Source organism: Myiozetetes cayanensis, unplaced genomic scaffold (genome assembly GCF_022539395.1).
Source record: "Myiozetetes cayanensis isolate MyiCay16 unplaced genomic scaffold, myiCay2020 scf13, whole genome shotgun sequence".
In the NCBI taxonomy this organism is placed as follows: Eukaryota; Metazoa; Chordata; class Aves; order Passeriformes; family Tyrannidae; genus Myiozetetes; species Myiozetetes cayanensis.
Window position 1 is genome coordinate 18723332 of NW_026086937.1, and position 12689 is coordinate 18736020.

Sequence of the window (12689 nt, forward strand, 5' to 3'; positions counted from 1 at the left end):
AATACAGTGTTAAGATCCAAAGCACAAAATAGACTCCAGTGAGTACCTGGTTTGTTTTCAGGTTTCTGTCCCCAGAACCCTACATTTCTCTACATAGCTTGATCCCAAAGCACCTACAGGTAGCACACAGCTGTGCTGTGGACTGAACCTGTAAGTAGCATTAAAGGCATCTTTTGTTTCTGTTTCTTCCCTCTTTCCATTTGATCTTCATTCTGTTCATTCCCTTTTCCTGCTCCCTCCAGCTGATCTGATCACAGGGGCCAGACTAAAGACAGAGAGAAAAATCCAGTAAGAGAAGTAGGGTCAGGAGCAGTCTGAAATCAGGAACTAATGAGAAAGAAAGAGGAGGAACTTGACTAAATTTAGCAGTCATGCACCAAGAAGACTCTAGGTGGACCAGGGCTGCAGACATTGATCCAAAGCAGAAATGCTGTGAGTAACTGCTGGGAGAGGGGAATACTCAGAATATCTTGAAAGTAAGGTGTCATAGCAGCAGAGGTTTAAAAATAGTTTAAAGACCAGTTTGTCTTCCCAAGTTCTCAGGTCACCAGGCACTTGAGAAAGAAGACCGTGAAGGCACTGTACACCTGCACTGATGGGACCAGTGTGGTATTGTATGCTCAGGGCTCTATTTAAGGGCCTTCACTCCAAGGATGTCAGTCAGCAAGTTCAGCTACAGAGAGCTGAGCACAGTCCCTGCAGATGGGATGTGATGCTGCTGCCCAGCTCTCAAGCACAGACTGTGACACACATGAATACTGTGTGGATCGGGGGATTATAGGTGAGGAACATAATCCAAATACAAACAGTGTAAAGGACTGACCTGACGCTGTTGATCTCTGTGGGGGCTGGGATTGGGCCCAAAATGAGCCTCATGTGAATCACCAGCAACACGAGTAGTGAATGCTCTTCTGTGAACCAAGCCCTGCAGAGCTCTTCACCTGGGCTTCATATGGTAGGTGCAGGATTCAGCTATATATCCCTGGGATTCAGTCTCAGCACCAGCCTGTAGCCAGTTACTGCTCTGCTTGGGAACAAGTCACAAATCTTTTCCAAAATCCATTTTCCTACAGCAGCTGTTGTTCTGACACTAATCACGTTTGGGCTGGCTACAAACTATGTCCTTCTACCTGCTCCCATCCACGTGGATTCTTACTTAAACAGTTAGTGGGAGGAAAAGGAAAAAACATAATAATAAAAAGAAAAGAAAAAATGAAGCTATTGATTCAAGAAATTTGCATTTCCCAGTGAGAGCCCCGAAGGTGCCTCGTCGCAGCCAGGCAGAGAGGAGCGGGCACAGGCAGGTTTTAAATCAAGGCAAAAAGGCAGAACATAATGCTTCCAATTTACTTTCTTAAAATGAAATGTGCAAGCTAAAAAGCCATGAATTAGCACTACTGAACGCTGCAGCCACAGAAAAGAGATTTTTAAGCCGTTCCCCACCCCCCCTCCCTCCTTTATCTTGTCAAGAGACTGTATTTTCATTGTGCTCGCACGGTAATTTAAATCACGCTCGGGCTCAGCGTGTACCGTGTAATCGTGAGTCGGCAAGGGTTTGAATGCCATCACTGCTGTGCAAATAACATCATCAGCTCATCAGCTGTGTCAGTAACATTGCAATTATGTAAGTGACTATTATTTCCACCCCTGATATGCCATATTAGGACTTATTTTGGGGGCTGGAGCTGACAGGTGTTCTGTCAATATGAAATGCATACAACAGCAGCCGAGCTACGGTTCCAGGTAGGAACATCATTCCACTGGGACTTTCTGGGGGCATCACCAGCAGTGGCAGCACTGCTGGATGCTCCTAAAGGAGCTGCTGTAAAACCTGTTGCTGGGAGTCCCCTTTGCCCTCACCCCACACCCTACACAGCATCCAGGACCTGTTTTTCTTCCTCTTACCACGATTTGCGCTCACCCAAACAGAAGCACTACCCCCAAAATAGAAACATTTACTTTTAACTGCAGAAGAAAGTTCTGTAGACATTTTATTTTGGTCTGTTGAAGAAGAGCCTTGGGGGCTTAGTGCTTGTTTTTAATATGGCTAAGCCCCTGGATGGGAGCTTGGCACTAAGTGATTAGTCTTTCTGAGGCTTCCCGTGTGCTTTTGGCCAGATCAATGATTTCCTAAGCTTTTATTTTCAGCTTCTTAAAAATGAGGCTGGCATAATGATTCCTTTCTCTAATCCTCCCCATGTTTATATGGTGAGCACATCACAGCAGAGCCAGCCTGTGAAGCTCCTCAGAGAGCCCCAACCTCCCTGTGCTCCTCTTGCAAGGATCTGTTGGCAACAAAGGAGCACAAGCCCATGTGCAAGTGCCCATCAAGGTCCACCAGCGCAGCAGAAGCTCTTTTCTGTAGCAGCATGCCTGGTGCTAAGCACAGCTGATCCCCTGCAAATGAGCCCCCTGCAAGATCCTTGGAGGAGGCAGAGCTCCTCTCTGGCAGCTCCTCTCCCAGACCCATTCCTTGTGCCCTCAGTGGCCCAAAGGGAGGGATGGAATTGTCCATAAACGTTTCTGCTTGCCTTGATTTCTCTCTCTCTCTCTCTCACACACACACACACATCCCTCACCAACACAAACCATGGCCAGAGCACAGGGCACAGCTCCAGGTTCAGGGCTGAGGGGCACTTTGGTAGCAGCTCAGTACATGAATAACTACAATAGAAAGCCACGCTCGGATTAATTCCGAGTCAACTGCTCTGTGTTGTGCCTAAGGAAGCAACGTTCCATGGAATGTGTGCCAGAATGATAGATTTGGACTTTCCCCCCCACCTTTTTTTTTTTAAGATTATTTCAGCTTAAAATGCAATTGGAAGATTGATTCTTTAGATCCTCACATTATATAGGGTCTGGGTCTAGAGTATAACTCAGTGTGAAGGGAGATGATTCTCATCTTCACCTCACAGAGACGCTGTGTATCGTGAGAGCTGCCAAGAGAATGAATAAAGGTAAGGAATGAGGAGAGAGAGCCATAAAATTATGAATGCCTGGTATTTACAGAATACCTGTACATGGTACTATTAATCTATATTTTTGGTTGTTCTTAAATCACCCCTGCAAGGAAGATGTGTCTATCTGAATATGCTCTTTATTAGGATAATTATGTTTTTGTTTTGGGGGGACACTGAGGTCATCCATTCCTTTACTGTATTCTCTAGTGTATTATATTCATGGGAAAATATATTTATTCAAAACTTCATTTTGATTTAATAGAAAAATGGTTCTTGCCACAGCGATGTGGAATACTCATTTTTCTCCATGTGTTGATTTTTGGCATATAAATGCCAGGAGCCTCTGTTCTCTTTCCTTATCAAGAAAAACTTGCCTGAGATTAATTTCCTCATCAGCCCTTCCTTGTAAAGCGTCTGTTTTTCAATGCCATTTAAAGGCATAGTTCTGATAAATCCCTGGTTTCAATGTACGGATTTCGATGAAAGAGTCTATTCCACAGCAGTAAAGTCATTGAATTCAAATAGAAAGGGGGAAAAAAACCAAACTTATGAAGTCAGGTACTGCTACTTCAGCCAATTGTATGAGAGGTGCCCTCATGTGTTTTTCTTTCTAATGACAATTAGTTTTGAAATAAACTAATTGCAAAAGCTTTTAAAATTTTTATAGAGGGGAAGGGACACGCTTCTGACACCACTTCTTTATAATTGCATATTGGACTAATTGAAGACTACTTACACACAGCAGAAGATAATTTCTAAAGAAAAAAAAAAAGATGAGAATAGCTGGGATGGAAAACATGAATTTGACTCCAACCTGTACATTTCTGACCCTGACAGTTTGACTACAGAGCCAAAAAGATTTATAAATTTTATAGGTATTTGATAGATAGGTCAGTAAAAGTCACCTTTCTACTTAATGCTCCTTTACTTCTCTATAGGTTATCTTTAGCAAGACCTCATTTAGCAAGACTTTATCCTGTACTTCATTAGTCTGAACTGTCTGGAGAAGATTTCTGTGAAAGGCTTATTTTAAATTGAATTAACTTTAAGTTACATAAGCTAAATAAAATTGTATCAATTTAAATTTAATTTGTATTGATTTGTATTAAATTTAAATTGTATTAACTTGTAGTACATGTTAAACTGTAAGTAATACCCAGCCAAAAATTTTCTGCTCTGAGAGTATTCTGCACCCAAACTCTAAGTTCCTGCTGGCTTGATTATCAGCCAAGCAGCACTGAAAACAAGGATCCCTCAATCCTCAGCTAAGAAAGATTTAGAGCCACACTGCCTTCTCTCCATGTTAGTGCCTTACACTACTGATATTGGAACCATCTGTAGGTGAAAACTGGCATCCTGCACCTTATGGCTGCAGCAAGTGCAAGAAACACAGCACTGAAAAGAGAAAGAAAAGAAAGGAGCCCAGCTGTTGCCCCGTGGTTAAGAGTACAAAGGTCTTCACTCTCCTCTGTGCCTTAAGGATGATTTTTCCCCATTAGAAGGTAATTGGGTTTTTTCCCCCAATGCACAGACACCCCAGGGAAGAGAAGAGCTGCACCTGCCTCCTCCAGAGCCATGTCAGGGATCGGCCCCACATCTCTGCCTCCCGTGGGCACATCTTCCATCACTCTGGTCTGCAAGGGTGGGCAGGTTCCCAGAGCCCTCAGAACTGTCAGCAGGGAGCAAACAGCACACTTAGATTTCTCCAGAGACCCCCTGAGCAGGTGACGCTTGCCCAGCACCCCCAGCTGATGTGCACAGGCTCTGCTAAGGCTGGCAGTGCCTTTTGGTGCACCGTGTTTACTTTGTAGGAGAATAACCTCACCCTTATAAAACCAGCACTGCTTTTGCTTTTTCAAGGGTGATTTTAAAACAAAAGGATAGAAAGAAAGAAAAAATCCAGCCCCCAGCTCTAAGATTTAATTAAAAATCCAAGACCTCAAAGGCATTTAGCCACTTAATTCCCATTATCTGTTTATCACAGAGAGGAGTCTAAATCCTACAGATTTTCAGCTACTAGAGACCATCTTCCTAGGCTCTCATAAAAGAGTTCTGAAAAATAAGAAAGAGCTGGCAAAAGCTTTGATGGTCCTTTGTTCATTGTTAACAGAATAAAGAAATCTTTTTGAGAAAATCTGAGCTCCTTAAAGATGTAGGACAGAGAAACGAAGAGTTATTGCCCTTTGGAGACAACATTATTTTGCCATGGAGTTAGTTTTGTCAGATGAAGTTTTATGACACATAGTGGCAATCATCCATCTTTGATGAGCAGACATGCACTAAATCAGAAAGACTGCTCTCCACGGATCATCGAGTCACAGCACGCAGCTTAGTAAATCATGGGGCTCTTAAATAAATACTCCTAATTTGTTGCAAGCTGGCCTACAATTCCGCAATATTTAATGAAAATCGGGTATTTTTACCTAGAATGATGGAAAGGAGTAAAGTGCACGGGAAACAGGTGATCTTTGGGAACAGCAAAGGAGCACTGCCAGGGAAAAACAGTTGTCTCTGCAAGTTGATCGGAGCACACTGAGAGAGATGTACCAGTCTCATCGTGGAGCTTTGTGAGAGACCCAGATCCAAGGCAAGATGTGACATTTCACTTCTCAGATATCAAGTAGGGCGGAAAACCTGTCTTACACTGCAGATCAATACATCACTTAGAGAGAGAGAGAGAAAGGGAGAGGGAGGCCATAGCCCAAATCAATCTGTAAGGTGTCGGAAACATCTAGGCCAACACCTGGCTACAGTGCCCTTTAGCCCCCTGAGAGCCACAGACTAAAGCAGTTGACAGGAGATGAAGTCAGCCAGGAAACAACACAAAGCAAACATGAAAGGAGCCTCTGTCATGGAGAAGGACATTGCTGCTTTCCAAAAATACACATACAAAAATACATGCATAGATTCCCAGGCCCAAATGTGCATAGTGTTTTACTCAGGACTCTTCAAATTGTACAGACAAACAAACAAACAAAAAAACAAACAAAAGGAAAGTATTTACTCCATGCATATACTACATTTTGGCTGGACAATGAGGAAGAAGTTGGGGGGCAGCAGATAAACTTGTTTTTTAAAAGAAACTGCAGACCGTGTCACAATGAATCTCTGGCCTCTTACTGGCAATTTCTATAGGGTATAGACGTATACCATAGCTTCTCTCATTCAGAAAATATTATTACAAGTTGGACTTCTTTCCTCATCCTCCTTTTTGTTAAGGGCACATTAAAAGCAGCCTGACCCATGGCTGCTGGGGATATTTTAGTCCCACACACAAGGACACTTCTGAGACCACTCCCCAGGAGTTCCACTTTCAGGTCACTTCTCTTTCAAAGACTAGCTCCCAGATGAATAATGGGGGGTTGTTTCCCTCCATCACAGAAATTTTTTTGTCACAAAAATGATTTATCTGTTGACAGCCAGGTTCACTGCCCCCAGGCAACTGATGGCAGTTGAAACCACTCAATGAAAAGCACAGAACACTATTACCAATTTAAAGAAGGGGAAGGAAAAAAATAAAGTACAAATACTCCTCTCCTGTAAGACTGCCTTGTAACTCCTCTCTGGAAGAGGTACAAGCAGAGTCAACTCTTCCAGGTGTTAGGTGTATGTTTACTCTTGGGTTACAACACTAATTACTATTTGGATAAGGTAGACCAGGCAGTGGTTGGCCTTAAAATATTTTTCACTATTTGTGAAGCCTCTTCTGGTAAAGAAACTTGAAAATACAAGGTTGTGGTTCAAAGTGATGGAGAGTGGGTCTACACCTAAAGTATTGCATTAAACACATCCCCAGAAGAAGAGGACAAGATGGATTAGTAGGGACTAACAAGGACATGCATTAGGGTGATTCATGGGCAGGGATTAGAGCAGCGGTCTGTTTGTGGCTGATATCCCTGTGTAGTCGATGAGAGGGACAGTACTCAAATGATTGGGAGCAACTCAGTCACGCTCCTGCTCTGCAAGTATCTCCCTCTACTTCTGTTTTGCATCCAAGGTGAAGGCAAAAAGAACAGTTACATCAAGTTTTCCTTCAGATTTGACTCTACAGATTGAAAACTCCTGAGAACAAGGACTGTCTAATAGTCCAGTCACAGTGGCCTCTTGGGAATTAGTGTACTAATACTTTTAAACAAAATGCCATAGAACCACAGGTTCCTCAAGGCCTTATCCAACCTGGTTTTGAACACTCCTGGGCAACCCGTTCCAGTGTCTAACCACACACCAAAAAAAGTCTCATATTAGCAAATCTATAAGCTAATCATGAGTTTACTGACACAGAAGACACAGGAAGGATGTTAGGCACCACACAGCGCTTCTAAGACAAAGTCCATGACTAAACTGAGTAGAATCTACATACAGTGTATTAGACTTATAACTCAGCTAAGAAGTCATACGAATGTAACCTGTTGCTTAATCAGTTGCTAGATGTGATCACACATCTTCAATCTCAAAAACCAGAGCAACAGCGGGCCACAGTTTTACATTTTTCCATTTGAACTGCAATTATTGTCACAAGAGCCAATTTCACGTTGGGCCATTTCTTGTTCTTGTTGTAATTCATCATGAGAAGACGTGAGATCTAAGATACCTCAGCAAGGCATAGTCCATGAATAATACAGTGCATTACTTTGACCTTTTCAGTTTGCTTTGTAGTGTGATTGGCCAGCCATTCCTGTCCTCCCCTGTTAACCACCCCATTAACCTGGGATGAGAAGGTGGAACGGACAGACAATTAGCCAGCAGAATGCTAAAAAGGTTAACGCAGGAGCTCACAGCCCCGGCTTTCTTGAGCTTCAATCAGTATTAAGATTCTGCAATCTCTTTCCTCCTTCAAAGTGTGCAGGGAAAAAAATAAGAAATCGCACAAGATGAACTTTGTTCTCATTTCAGATTGTAATCATGTAGTTCCTTGCAGATGTCACACTTGGATGATTCTAGAGTATGCGTGAATAAAGCGAGAAGTGTGCTTATTTTTACTCCTCTCAATATGGAGAATATTCAATCAGAGTGATGAACTTTTTCTTTGAAGCTGGACATCCCTGAGTAAAGGAAAATTGGAGAGAGGAGAGGCGAAGGAGCTCCATACGGCAACGTGATTTCAAAGGTCACTCTTGCTACGCTGACTACACCAGCTGAGCCATTCCAGTCATTTCCTACTCGGAGGAAATGGTGGGATTTTTACATCCTGTGGACTGTCAGCTGCAGAAAACTTCATCTCAGTTCTCACCAAGACTCATAGGGTAGGTTCATCTCATATGTTCAGGCACATGTAGAACATGAGGCACAGTAGGTCTTGGTGAAGTTCCAGAAGTGCCCTTCTGTAAGCAACTGCCCCGTTTCCATGCATTTCCACACACCTTTAAAATATTCCATTTTTTTTTTTTTTTTAATGAAAGATCACACCACCAATGACACAGAGTTATAGGTAAGGATCTGAAAATGTCTTCTGAAGCCTTGCAGTTAAAGGGCCTAATTGCAAGACTCCCCGTGAGCTTCTTTTGCTTGTTAAGATTTTCAAACCATCACTCCGATGGTTCGGTTGTGATGACCTGGGGTAGTTTGTTTTTCAAACACTACCACACTCGTGTCTTTGGAGAAATGTGTTACTCTGAGTTGCTATAACTAGCAGTGATATGAAATACTTTGGATGGAAGAGGGAGAAAAGAGAAAGAGACCTTTTCACCACCCATTAGAACACCAAATTCTACATTTATTATGGGTATTGACCGCAATAATGTGGAGTCTTTTTTATTACCTCACAGTAATAATATATTCTCTATTTTGCTTAAGGTGAACAACGATATTCAGACAGGAAGAATTACTAACAAAGAAAAGATAAAGCTTTAAATTATAAAAATGACTTGATAGTTTCTCTCTGTAATACATTTTAAGTCCAGAAGGGACCATTAAGTTCACCTATATGCCAAGGATTTTTACACTGTACTTTTTGATATATGGGATCTCAAGTAACATGCCATTTCTTTTGACCCTTGCTCTTGAGCACAATCTCTGATGGATTTTTATAAACTGCACATTGAAATATTCACTCGCTTAGGGGCCTGCTCGCAAACTGAAAGAGATTAGGGAAGCATAATTTCCTTCCAGAAGAGCAGTCTTTTTTTTTTTAGGTTAAAAGTTTTGCTATGTTTTTGTAACAATTTCAGTGAAACCAGCATAAAGTTTATCAGGCTGCAATACCTTTAATGTGTTGACTTGAAAAGACTGGTAGCAATTTTAATGCTAATTCTGGGTTTAAAGTTTGGAATAGAAATGAATATCTCTGGGCATTTAGCAAGAAAAGTTATAGAAGTTATGCCATTTACAGGCTCTTCATAACTCTATCCACTGCTGTTTAGGACTAGACAGACACCATCATGAGAAGAACTCCCAACCTCAACAGCTCATTTCTACAGATCACTATCACAAATTAAAGCATATCACAAATTAGGAGAGTACTGGTCTTGTCAAGAATCAGATTAAATTCTGGGTATGTTGAATAAAAAAGGCAAATGAAGAGAAAGGAAGCCAAACCATTTCTGCATTTGTTCAAGTGTGTGTTCAAGTGACCTGGGGAGTCCCTGTGGCAGTAAATGAATTGTCCCCTCCCACAGCTAAAGGATTAAAATCTCCCTTCTTTATGCTCGTTAAATGAGGGCTGAGGTGACCCCTAAGAGAATGAGGGTGCCAGGAACCATGTGGAGTTTTTGTGCTGCTCTTCATGGTTTAACCCCAGCCAGCAACTCAGCCCCACGCAGCCACTCACTTGCTCTCCCGGGTGGGAGGGAGAGAATCAGGAGAGCAAAAGTGAGAAAACTTGTGGGATGACATAAAGACAGCTTAAGAGGGAAAGGAAAAGCCGTGCACACAAGCAAAGCCAAACAAGGAATTGATTCCCCACTTCCCATGGGCAGGCAGGTGTTCAGCCATACCCAGGAAAACTGCGACAGTGACTTTCCATCACACGTAACAGTGACTTGGGAATGCTCAGAGTGATGGCATTTGTCTTCCCACGTCCTTCTTCTCCCCCAGCTTTACATGCTGAGCATGACACCACATGGTCTGGAATATCCCTTGGGGTCAACTGTTCTGGCTGGGTCCCTTCCCAACTCCTTGTGCACCATCAGCCCCCTCGCTGGTGTGGTGGGGTGAGGAGCAGAAAAGCCCTTGGCTCTGTGTAAACACTGCTCAGCAATAATGAAAACATCCCTGAGTTATCCACGCTGTTCCCAGCACAAATCCAAAGCACAGCCCCATACCAGCTACTGTGAAGAGAATTAACTCCACCCCAGCCAAAACCAGCACAGCTGCCTCAAACAGTCTCTCCCCAAAGCCTCCTTTATAGCAACACATCAGTAATTTTACTTTTGAAATATATTTATCCGCTCATATTGTAAAATGTACCCTAAGAATTTTTGTTTTCCAAAGGGGTAAGAACATAATTTTTTTACACAATATCAACAAACAAGCTGAGATAAAGCTTTTTCTGTTAAGATGAGGAGTATCACTTTTTGTGGGGGTAAAATCTGGAGGTGCATAAAAGCCATTTCATTAGTAATCAACAATGATCTGTCAGTCAGAGTTACTGTAATTCATGAACTGTTAAGCCAAAGCAAAAATGGCAAGTAATTAGACTGTATCCATTAGAGCTTCACTAGCACACACTCATACAGCCAGGGTTTCAATCCGAGGGAGAAGGGGAAGTGTGAAACTCCTTAATATATTCTGCTTTTTAATTAGCAATCAGTGCTGATTTGTCAGCCATACCAACTCTAATGAACGAGCCATTGAAACACAGAAAAAAGAGGCACATTTTCAAAATCATTTCTGCTTATATTTACATTCCTTCCAGGCTGAAACATTGGAAGAACTACTGAAATACCATCTTTGCCATCACAAAGCAGCAGAAAGCATGTAGGAGCTCACAATCCAACACAGCCAATGCACCACTGATGGTTTGGAGGAAGACACAAGTTGAGTATTTAGGAGAGGCAATTGATACCTCCAGGCACTGACAACTAAACAATACCTTTGTTAACTGCACACAACCCAAAATCTCCAAGAGGTCAGGTAGCACTATTTATATTCCAGTCAACCTCATTTTAAAGAATCCATTAACAAATTGATAGTGTCTTACCAGGCTGCTGCGCTTCCCTCAGTCTCTGGGTGGAGAAGGAGGTGAGGGAAGAGAAGTGCATGAAGTCCTTCTTTATCTGATCTTCACAGGCACCAGGGAAACCTGAGCAGGTGAAGCAGAACACAACCTGCTTCTGGGCTTTGGTAGGCACAGGGTTTTATTTCCTCCAAAGCAGGATGGGATCTATAGTGCTCCTGGAAAACTGAGCAGCAAAGCTGAGCTCTCAGCATTAGATCAAGAGCCTCTTCCTTCTTCCTCAGCCCTCAAAGAAATTGAGGTGCTGGGTGGGGGGAAGAGAGAGGATGAGGGGGTATAGATTTTCTCCTCTTTTTATCCACAGTAATATAAAGAATTTTAATTGCTTAATTTCACCAGTACAAAGTATGTGCATTGTGCCTCCCTATATAGGGTAAAAGTTAAAGGCTGCTTTGCTTATCTAAGTACCATTTATATATAAATAAATACACATATGTATTTTTATATAGAATTGCCAGCTTCAAAAGCAGAGGGTAGGTCCTACTGTAGTCAGGCTCTGTACTTGAAGTCAATGTATGGATCAGCTGATAAAGGCACCAACACAGCTTAAACTAATTACAATTTGCAGGTAGGGTGGTAATTGCACTTCTAACTGCCTAAATTAGGCAAACAAATGCCTGGTTGCGTTTGTGTAGAGGCTGACAGGGTACCCTGTGCCAGCTGAAAATTCAGCCCTAAATAGTGGTAATGTTCTCATTGAAAAATGACTTTTGTTTGCCTAACATCTGACAGCATTACATCTATTTCACTAGATGTTTAATTAGTTTGTTTTCACTGTGTTCCCATTTCCATGTCAGCTTTCCTTAGTGGTGGGAGAGAGCAGGTTTCTGGCTCTGTGCTTAAAACCAGTCCCAAGGCAAAGGACGTGGCACCAGTTTGCCTTCACGCTTCCAACGTCAGCTGCGTGGAGCACTCAGCCAACATTTTCAGCTTTCAACAGCTTTTGTGGTTTTAAAGTACATTCTAGCTGGCCCCTGCTTTGTCTCTGATGGCTGCCTTTCAGAGCTTGTAAACATCCATCTCGCAGTGGAGTTTTCAGTTCCTATTTTTGAAACAGCAACTTATTTTTCTGCAAAACGCAGGTCAAGACGTCCTACTGAATCTACAGATTCGCAAACAGGCACTTTCAAGCAGCTGTAAACTCTCCACACCCTTTCTCTTTGAACAAAAACCTATAAAAGATTAATGATGTTGGGCCATAAATGCTTCAATAGTTTGCCATGAGAGCATGTTTATGAATTCTAGGTACAGGTTTGTCGATGGCTCCAACCTGTGTCCCAGGTTTTCCTCCGCTCTCTTGGCCAACTGCTGGTTCTTGAATATCTCAGAGGGTTCTTCTAATTTTTTTTTAGCAAGCACAGAAGTTATTGCTTCCTTATGCACCACTCCACCAAACACCGACCCAACAGAAAACCCTTTCCTTTGACAGCTGCTCTTCAATTACAAGAGGCACCAACTTGAAGCAATGGTTAAGAGTAAGGATTCTTGTAGCCATGAGCACAGCTCACTGAACTGCTGGATTCTGTACAGCCCAGCAGAAGGCTGTGTTTTAAATA

The 12689-nt window shown here is 42.4% G+C and overlaps 1 long non-coding RNA gene across 1 annotated transcript in view; it reads left to right on the forward strand.

Moving 5' to 3' along the window:
- The window catches only part of LOC126636175 (uncharacterized), a 52066-nt gene that overhangs the window by 21361 nt on the left and 18016 nt on the right, over positions 1-12689 (forward strand). The window lies entirely within an intron of this gene.